Raw genomic sequence first — 11,085 nt, forward strand, 5'->3', positions numbered from 1 at the left:
GAGAGTTTCAAAATAATTTCAAATTTTCTAAAAACAAAACACATGATTTCAAACAAACTTCTAATGCATCATCTTTATCAAAAGGCACTTTCACAGTTTCTCAAATCGAAATTCATTATTTTCATTATTCTCCTTTTTTCACCTTTTACGATCGAAAATTTTTCAATCGAGAACTTGAGGTGAGAGATCTTGTTATTTTTTGAGTTCCGCTTTCTAAAACATATGCAAATACATAACATAACATATGCAACAGTCACGCAGTAAATATGCAAATACATAACATATGCAAGAGTCACGCAGACATCTAGCATCTAAAACATAACAAACCATGGGCTGGAATTGGTGCCTTCGACCCGCTAACACAGTGAGGAAACTCACCTATAGCTGCTGAAACACTCAAATGAATCTCTGTGTGCTGGTCCGGAAAATTATCCCGCTATCATATGACATGTATGTGTATTTTTGGGAAAACTTGAGTTCGGTCAATTGCATGCATCACACCCTAGTCTTTTATTAGAAACCCTTTTTATAAAACATTTATTTTTTAAAAACTCTACCAACCCTCAGTTTGAGTTCAGACACACTCGAGAGTATGTCCGAATCCATCAAACCAAGGCTCTGATACCAACTTGAAAAGTCCCAAAAATTAAGACTAAAAATTTCGTTTTTAAATTAATAAAATATTATCCAAAACATCATCATAAATAAATCATTATGGAACAAGTGTATCAACAACATCACAAAACATTAGAGTAACATAAAATGCGGAACGAGGTGGTGTGTACACTTCAATCATCCCGGACTCTTCCCCTTTGAACCAGAAGTACCTGAAAACAAAATTGAAAACCGTAAGCACAAAGCTTAGTGAGTTCACCAGAATACCACATACCATACATATCAAACACATAAATGGCCCCGATCGTCATCGGGCCCCGCTTGGTGTACATATCTATCAACCATCAAGCCCCGGGCATCTCACCCTGCCCGACATCGAGCCATGCTTGGTATAAAGATATGCTAGTCATCGGGCCTCGCCCTAAGAGATGTTGAAACGTCCAAAAAATTAAGACTAAAATATTCGTTTTTAAATTAATGAAACTATTATCCAAAACTTCATCATAAAGAAATCATGGTGGAACAAATGTATCAAAAACATCACAAAACATCAAAGTAACATAAAATGTAGAACGAGGTGGTGTGTGCACTACAATCATCTCAGGATCTTCCCCTTTGAACTAGAAGCACCTGAAAACAAAACTGAATACCGTAAGCACAAAGCTTAGTGAGTTCCCCAGAATACCACATACCATACATACCAAACATATAATGGGCTCCGCTCGTCATCGGGCCTTGCCCGACATCGACCCTCACTCGGTATACAAATATTTCAATCATTGGGGCCTGCTCGGTATACAAATCTATCAGTCATCGGGCCCAACCCGGTACACATATAAAATATAAGAATGTAAACACATAACACATGCAATAATCAAAAAGATAAATATCATACAAAATGGTCATTGGGCCCCGCCCAGCATCGGGCTCCGCCTAGTAAACATGCAAACACATAACATATGCAAGAGTCACACAGACATCTAGCATCCTAAACATAACAAACCATGGGCTGGAATTGATGCCTTCGACCGGCTGACATAGTGAGGAAACTCACCTCTAGCTGCTGAAACACTCAAATAAATCTTTGTTTGCTGGTCTGGAAAATCCTTGCGCTATCATATAACATGTATGTGTATTTTGGGAAAACTTACTTGAGCTCGGTCGATTGCATGCACCACACCCTTGTCTTTTGTTAGAAACCTTTATTATAAAACATTTATTTTTGAAAAATTCTACCAAACCCTCAATTTGAGTTCAGAGACACTCGAGAGTATGTCCGAGCCCCTCAAACCAAGGCTCTTATACCAACTTCAAATGTCCCAAAAATTAAGACAAAAAATTTCGTTTTTAAATTTATAAAATATTATCCAAAAAATCATCATAAAGAAATAATTGTGGAACAAGTGTATCAACAACATCACAAAACATTAGAGTAACAAAAAATGCGGAACGAGGTGGTGTGTGCACTTCAGTCATCCCGATCTCTTCCCCTTCGAACCATAAATACCTGAAAACAAAGCTGAAAATCGTAAGCACAATGCTTAGTGGGTTCCCCAGAATACCACATACCATACATATCAAACATATAAATGGCCCCGCTCGTCATCAGGCCCTGCTCGATATACAGATCTATCAGCCATTGGGCCTCGGGCATCTCGCCCTACCTGATATCGAGCCCCGCTCGGTATACAGATATGGCAATCATCGGGCCCCGCCCGATATACATATAAAAATATAAGCATATAAACACATAACACATGCAATAATCATAAAGATAAATAACATGCATGATGGTTATCGGGCCCCACCCGACATCGGGCTCTGATCGGTTAACAGGCAAACACATAACATATGCAAGAGTCATGCAAACATCTAGCATCCTAAACATAACAAACCATGGGCCGACATTAGAGTCGCTAGCACAATGAGGAAACTCATATCTAGTTGTTCAAACACTCAAATGAATCTCTGTCTGCTGGTCCGGAAAATCCCCGTGCTATCATCACAAAACAATATCCAATTAATAGTTGGATCTTGACCCCTAATCAAGAATCTAAACTAAATGTCTAATACACAGGGTAAAAGACCATTTCACCCTTTTTTTCTTACTTGGACCAAAACCAAGGCCCAACCCATCTATTCAAAAAGGCCCCAATCCTAAGTGGCAACCCAAAGCCTAATATTGCCCAATCTTCCAAATTGGACCCAAAACCCATCACGGGACTAAATCCATGAGAGCCCAATATAGTAACAAAACCCAAAAATAGAATTCTAATGGCCCAAAAAGGCCCAAAGTCAATGGTCCAAACTCCAACAGTTGGTCCTTACGTCGTGACCAGCTCATGCTCACGTCGTGAGCACTAACTCGACCCAGTCCCAACTCAGTGGGTCAATTCAGGCCTTCAAGACGATTCCAATCCTTGTCACATAACAACCTCAACCTAAGTCACATCGTGACCTAATCCGGACAAAATAGTTAGGATAGCTAGTATTCTCACGACGCGACAGGCTTAATCATCACGTTGTGAGATCTACACTGACCAGCTTTGAGCATTAAGCTCTTATTCCTTATAGCCATAACCTGGGAATTTCCATAGGGTCTTTCCCTTTCCTAAAGGATGATAAGAACCATAGCTTTTTAGTCATGCATGTCCAATACATGAATCAAACTCTTACTAGGCCAAGAGTGGGAAAATGCGATCTAGACTCATGCTTGGAGTCATAAACTATACCAAAACTCAGATCTAAAGACTATATCATAGAGAATAACTCAATGATCCATAAAGTTTTCAACTTTATGGATCCCAAGGATGCAATCCAACACAAACATGCAAAAAGGAGCTTAGAACTTAGATCTAGCATGCAAGAGGTAGACATGTCCAAGCTTTAAGACTTACAATGGTCCTAAAGCTCCAAGAGATTGCAGGGTAGGAGCCAAAATTCCAAGAGGTTGCTTAACCAAGGTCATCTTCCACTTTAAGTAGTTAAAAACCACCAAAGAATGCTTCAAAGATCACAAAAATGTCGAAGGACTTCAAGAGGGTCGATATTAGGATTTTCAGGAGGCAAAAAGAGTGTGGTAGCTAAGGATGGGCAACCTTATCCATCTCTTTCTGTTAAATACCCAAAATATTAGGTTTTGGTCATCATTACAATCTCACATGTGTGACATCCTGTTTTCTGGTCGTTTTCATTTCAGAATGGTGATCAAGGATTAGTTATCAACAGTGTTAGAATCCTTTAAGAAGTTAGTATTTGGCTCATTTTGAGGTGAATGCTATATTGGATGATTCAGGTATTCGGTTGTTATTTGGAGCGAAAAGGGGTATTTCGGTAATTTGTCAGTCTGGGCTCTTATGGCAAGTATGAATTGATGATAGTGTTGAGCGTCTCGATGCCTTTCTATGGATATATGGATGGTCGAAACCGGAGTTGTATCGAGTGAGTTATGGCCTTCAAAAGATTTAGGGTTTAGGCGAAAACCCTAGTATGTGGGGCATACTAGGGAGGTACATGGGGCGTACTAATGCGAAGCCGGATACGCGAGGCGTAGCGAAGAGAACGCGTATCGGAGTGTTAATGATGAGTCGGGGTGCGAGACCTCGTAAGCGGGGAGTACGAGAAGGTATGTTGGGCGTACGAGGGACAGGTTGAAAACCCTAATTTTTTAGGGTTGTACCCTAAATAAGGATAATGTTGGTCCTTTTTCTTCATTTCCAATCAAGCCGTCATGCCCTAGAAACCCTAAATCAACCTTGTTGCCTCTTGAGGGTGATCTTGAGCTCTTGGATGGAATTAGTGCTCTTTTATGCTTTGGGGAAGGAAAGAAGAGGAGTTTGAAGTTGCTTGGCTTGGTGGAGTGACCTTAGATCCATATACATCATCTTGTGGAGAAGCCATTAGATGTATCAAGTTTCAATATTGTCTTGTACACGATTAGATCTCCTTATGGCTAGATTATTGTGATTTTGGCCTTCTCTTTAAGATAAGAGATAAGTTAAGTTGTTTAAAGGTTCATCCTTTCAGATCTGAGGTCATCTTAATACCTTTGAGCATAAAGGAGCAAGCTTTATGTGTATTGTGAGGTTATGCATGTATTAAGTCATTTATTAAGTCCCTTTCTAGCCTAAGAGTTTCACTTAGCCATTTGTGGACGTAAATTTGGCAACTTTACATGGTATTCCATATCAAGGCGGTCAGATCTATGATTTGGGAAGTTTTGTCTTAATAGATTAAGTGGTAATGAGGTTTGGGTTGGATAAGGTGAGTACGCTGGGCGTACAAGTAGGTATGCACATCGTACAAGCCTCCAAGCGAGTACGTCGCGCGTACATGCTTGTACGCCCCGCGTACTATGTCTGAGTGAGTTTGCGTAATTAGGCTTCGGTTTGGGCTATCTTCTTGGGCCTAGGTGCTTGGTGCTTTATTGGGCCATCTGAGAAAATATGTTTTGGATTAGGGTTAAGTCATGGGCTTTAGGGTAAGTCCTAAGTAAGGGTTTAGGCCCAATTTGGAAAATTAGGCCATTAGTGGACCTTTGTGGACCTTTTTGGTCGTGGGCCTTGGTGGGCCTAATGAGTTAGGTCAGGGGTGGGCCTGGTTAGTTGGTCCATCTTTGGGCTTAGTGTTGGGGTTTAGACTTGATTAGTTATTGATTATGGTGTTGGGTTGTTTGGCTCAGTTCGGGAACCAGTTCGCGGCAACTGTGGCGGTGTAGGATTACTCGCGTAGCGGTTGAGGTGAGTCTTCTCACTATACTTACCTGTGTTGTAATGCATACTTGACCGGAGGGTCTTATTTGTGTTATTGACCAAAGGGTCTTATGTATGTTGTTGACCAGAGTGTCTTAGTTATATTATTGACCGGAGGGTCTTATTTGTACTACTGACCGGAGGATCTTATCTGCTTTATGTGTTATTATGCATTCTGTCTTTGTGACTTATGTTGTTACATTATTTTGTATATGTGTTGAGCTATGACCGGAGGGTCTATACTAAGATGTGGGTCAGAGTGTCTTCACTGAGACACATGAGCAGAGGGTCCTTATCGAAATATAGCCATGAGAGGATTATTATTTGTGTATGTGGTATCTTGGGGAACTCCCTATGCTTCGTGCTTACCGTGTCGATTTAAATGTGTTTCAGATACTTATGTGGATTCCGGGAAGGCGGAGGCATAATTGTACACATTTGTCGACTTATGAAGATTTAAGGATTTTAGCTTACAGTTTCAGTTTTGGTTTCAGGTACTTCCGCAAGTAAAGGGAAGAGCTCGGGATGATGGCATCGCACACACCACAGCTTCAGTCTTTGTCCTGGGAATTTGTTTTGATTCTTAGTTTGATTTGATACAGTTGTTTCACGACATTTTATTATGATTTGAGATATTTGACATATGGTTTTGTGATATGTCGTTCAGTATATGATTTTTATTATTATTAAAACAAAAAAATTTGGGTCGTATTTTTGGGATGTTTCACTCGGGCTCTGGGTGATTGTACACACCACTCCGCCTTCCCCGCAGTAGCTAAACTCGGACATTGGGACTTTTTATGTCCCCTCCGATTGCACTGAAAGCAAATCAGATCTGAAGCCGCAATGGCGGTAGTAGTGGTTGTATAATCTTTGCTCATATGCCCAGTCCGGCCGCACTTGTAGCAGCCGGCACTCCCTGCCTTGCACGCCCCATCGTGTAATCTCCCACACTTGCCTCACCAACTGTGGCTCTGCTGACTCCTAGCTCTGTGATATGAACCCTTGGGCTTTGTGCTCGAACTCCCTGAACCTGGAGCCGCCTCCAGCTTCCTCTTTCTCTCCATCTCAAGGTCAATCTCTCTCTCTCTCTCTCTCTCTCTCTCTCTCGCCCTAGCAATCATGTCATCCAGCATTTTACAGTTGGACCGGCTCACAAACTGGCGGATATCACTCCGCAACATCTCATGATACCGAGCCTTCTTCATTTCCTCATCAACTGCGTACTGAGGAACGAGAAGTGCCCTCTCCCTGAACTTGGCGGTGATCTCCACCACTGTCTCTGTCATCTGGGTGAGGTCCTGAAACTCTCTGGCCAACTGTTGCACCTCAATAACCGGTGCAAACTCAGCCCTGAACCTGGTAGTAAAGTCAGCCCAGGTCATAGCATCCAAACCTGCGTCATCTCCAATGACATGTCCGACCTCCTCCCACCAATCTCGTGCCCTGTCCTTCAGAAGACAGGACGCCAATCTGACCTTGTCCCCCTCGGGACATCTGCTCGTGCGGAAAGCCATCTAGTACTCACTATGGGGTCCCGCACCCCGTGATAATCCGGAGCTCCGCATTCCCGGAACTCCCTAAACGTAAGCGTGTGTGACCCCATCATGGCCGCCACCTCAACACGAAATGTGTCTAGTCTCTCCTCCATCAACTCTAGTATACCCTCCTTGATCGAACCAAAGATCACAGGAGTCTGCTCAAGTATGATGTGCGTAATCTCTGAAGAGAGAAACTCCCTAGTCTGCTCGTCCAACTGCCCAACCTCCGGGCCTGGTCCTGATCCCTCTCCGGCACCTGAACTGCCGAATGCTGGTCTAGGGCGCAAAACCACCATTCTGAAAATACATCACAACAAACGTCAGAACACTGATATGACTCGAGGGATCATTACTACTACCGGCCTTTCGGTCTCATCTCAGCCTTCCTCGATTCAAGTACGGATCCTATGCTTCCAGTAGTATGGGCCCCAACTACCTTCCACATCTATCCGTACATTCCTCAAAAATTGCATCGACTCCACCTAGCCACTACTACTGCTGCTGATCTCTACTGCTCTCATCCTAGGCTTGTCCTAGGGAAATCTCTCACTCAACCCAACCAGTCCTCAGCTGCTGAAGGCCTCCTTGTTATGCCAATTAACCTTTACCTGAATACCATCACATGTGGCGAGGGTCAGATAATCATTCAAGTAAAAGACTCTTCCCCACAACGGTTAGACACAAACAAGAGTTGCGCAGTAGGGACAAATCCAACACTCTGAGATTATTCAACCCTATTCACATGTGATTTGGCGTATTCATATATTGAACGACATATCACAAAACCATACGTCAAATATCTCAAATCATAATAAAATGTCGTGAAACAACTGTATCAAATCAAACTAAGAATCAAAACAAACTCCCAGGACAAAGACTGAAGTTGTGGTGTGTGCGATGCCATCATCCCGAGCTCTTCCCTTTACTTGCGGAAGTACCTGAAACCAAAACTGAAACTGTAAGCACGAAGCTTAGTGAGCTCCCCCAAACTACCAGATACCATAAAACAACATGTAAACACATACTGGGCCTTGCCCACTGCATCGGACCGAAGTCCAGAAACTGCATCGGACCGAAGTCCGGAACTAACCAGGGCCTTGCGCTCAGCATCGGACCAGAGTCCGGAAACTGCATCGGACCGAAGTCCGGAACAGACTGGGACCTTGTCCCATGCATCGGACCGAAGTCTGGAACTAACTGCATCTGACCGAAATCTGGAACTGACTGGAACCTTGCCCCCTGCATCGGACCGATGTCCGGAAACTGACTAAGCATAACATAGCATATCATAAACATATCAAATAGCATGAACACATATACTGCATACTGCATCGGACCAGGTTCTGGAACACATAACACAAAACATGCTTGAATCACAAAGACATCAAGCAATCTAATTACTGCATCGGACCGAGGTCCGAAACTACTGCTAACTAAACGGGCCGACATTGTGGCCGTAGACCCGTTCCTACTAGAAGGAAACTCACCTCGTGATATTGACTGTTGAACTCCTGAATGAGAAATCCCCGACTGCTGCTCCGGCTGCTTCCCAGCTATCATGGGAAATAAAATACTAAATCAGAATAGGGACCCTCCTATGGGTAAAATGACCATATTACCCCTGCTATGGCATGGGTCACAACATGGCCCAAAACCCTCAATTCCTTCTAAGCCCATCCATGGCCCCACTAAAGGCCCACTAACGGCCCAATTTGCTCCATTGGGCCCAAAGCCCTTTATTGGGCCTTACCCAAGCCCAATACTAACCTTTGGCCCATATTACAGAATTCTGAAGGCCACTAAGGCCCGAAGACCCTACGTCCCAAACTCAGCCCACACCAAGGCCTAAACGCTCGAAGCCCAAACTAGCAACGTATGCGGGGCGTACACCAAGGTATGTTGAGCGTATTGGCTACTGGATAGTACGCGGCGCGTACCTCCTTGTACGCCTAGCGTACAACCCTGATAAGCCACAGTCTCATTAAGTGCTTAATAATCCAGGTCAGAAGCTAAAATCTTAGATCCAGGTCTTATCCTACGTTTGAAACCATAAAGTTGCTTACTTGATGGCTTACAAGACTCTCTTAAGCTCAAACTTCTAAAAACAACCATTTATAACCAATAAGGTGGCTAGATCTCATGCTGGCTTCATGAGAGCCTCAAAAATCGAAACTTTATTGCTATGGGGGCACTTGAGCTTCAAGGATAGCAATCCCAAGCTCCAGAAACGAAGTTGCATGATAAAGGTCCTTCCTTTGGACCTAAAAGGTCCAACTTCCAAAAAATCTTAGATCTAAGCTTACAAGAGGAAAGTTGGAAGCTTTATACCTCTTTTGGATGCCAAATGAATGAATGATCCCAGATCTATGAGCTCAAGGTGCTCAACTTCTCCTTCTTCCACTTGTCTTCTTCTTCTTCCCAACTTTTCTTCACAAAAATGAGCCCAAAAGATCAAACATACACCCAACAAGGAGAAAGGGACGAACTAGGGTTTTCTGAGAGTGAGGAGGCTGATGGGAAAATAGGGAAGGAGGCTATAATGGGGTTTATATAGCCTTAAACCCCTAAAATTAGGGTTTTTCCTCTGGCCGCGTACGCTGGGCGTACCATATGGTACGCGGCGCATACGCTTCTCCTCCCCGCGTTTCATTAAGTCACTATGCCCAACGTAGAACGGGTTTACGCCCCGCGTACGGCTTATGGGCAGACTATGGCTCGGCCCAAAACAAGAGGCCCAATCCCAAATATAATTCTATTATAACCCCACATAAAACTTGTGAATCTAAATAAATTTATACCTCGGAAGACGATCGTTACACCGAGTGGTGATTTCCCAAAATACCCTTACTTGATTATGTGTTGTTATTCTGAATTGATAGAACTGCATGTTAGTTTAGGTCTAGGAATCTGCTCAGAATTGCATGCTAGTGTGCCTACTTAGGAGATATGCCTTTATGCCTGTTATGTGAGTTGGTAATACTGTATATGTATGATTAGAGATCTTCAGGGAGTTGAGAGGTAGGATTGTATGAGTTTGGTGATGCCTTTTGTTTTGTGGATATAGCAATTGGAATTGTATGCTAGAGTTGTTTTATGTGCTGGTAGAGGTTGCACGATGCCCGAATGCTGCTTGCTTTGTGCTTTGTGGAACTCATGAGTGATGCGAGTTAGCTATTAAGTGAATATGTCAAGTCACATGTGAAAAAGCTTGGATAATCTCAAAGTGATGGATTTGACCCTGTTGCACAGCTCTCGTTGAGTCCAACCATTGTAGGGATGAGTCTGTTACTCGAAGGATTATCTGAGCTTTATTGCATGTGACTGTATTCATGAAATAGCTAATTGACATTGTGAGGAGTTCTTCAGCAGCTGATGGTAGAGAAGTGTGGGAACCTAGGAGAGCCTAGGGAGTAATTTCAGTCCGATGAGTACACTATTTAGCAGTGAGTATTCGCTGGGGAGCGAGCATGTGGAATAGGATTGGTCGATAGGGAAAGTTGAGCAGCTACTTAGGAAAGTTGGGAGGATCCTTGAGGAAAGTGCGGGTAGATGTAGAAGGTAGTATTAGGCCTGTACTACTGAAAGCAGAGCTCCCATACTCAAAATGAGGAGAATTCCAGAGGTTCTAAGTAGCAGGTTGAGGGGAGATAACATGGTTTAGGTACCCTTATTCATAGCAGAGTGTGTTTCCGTCTTTATCGGTTATCCGACTGTGTTTTTCAGACTGAGAGTGGATATGGTAAATTGATTTTAGGTCTCGAGGGATTTGACTAGTGAGGGGCCAGTTGGAATCGCAGGACTCAAAAAGGAAGTGGAGATGATGCATTGTGGAGGACTGCAGTCTGAGTTGAGTGGTCGGCCACTGGATTGTGATGGCAATTTCTATAGAGAGGATTATATTATTTCCATTTTCCATTTTGGAAGGAAGGGTGAGTGAACTTCTGATTTCTAAATTTGGAGGTAGACCTTGTGGGGTACTAAATAGTTGTGGTATTAACACCAAAGGGATTTTGTGGTATGAGTGCCTTGAGTTATTCCTTATGCCGATAATGAGTCATCAATGGGGACTGTGACATATGAGGACACGGATGCACCTCAATTTAGTATCGTAAGGCGTATTCTAGCAACAGTTCCAGGTAACCAGGGGGAGTATCTCGGGACAACGACCTTCGTTTTCT

Source organism: Lactuca serriola, chromosome 2 (assembly GCF_051521515.1).
Source record: "Lactuca serriola cultivar US96UC23 chromosome 2, Lser_US96UC23_V15, whole genome shotgun sequence".
Taxonomy (NCBI): Eukaryota; Viridiplantae; Streptophyta; class Magnoliopsida; order Asterales; family Asteraceae; genus Lactuca; species Lactuca serriola.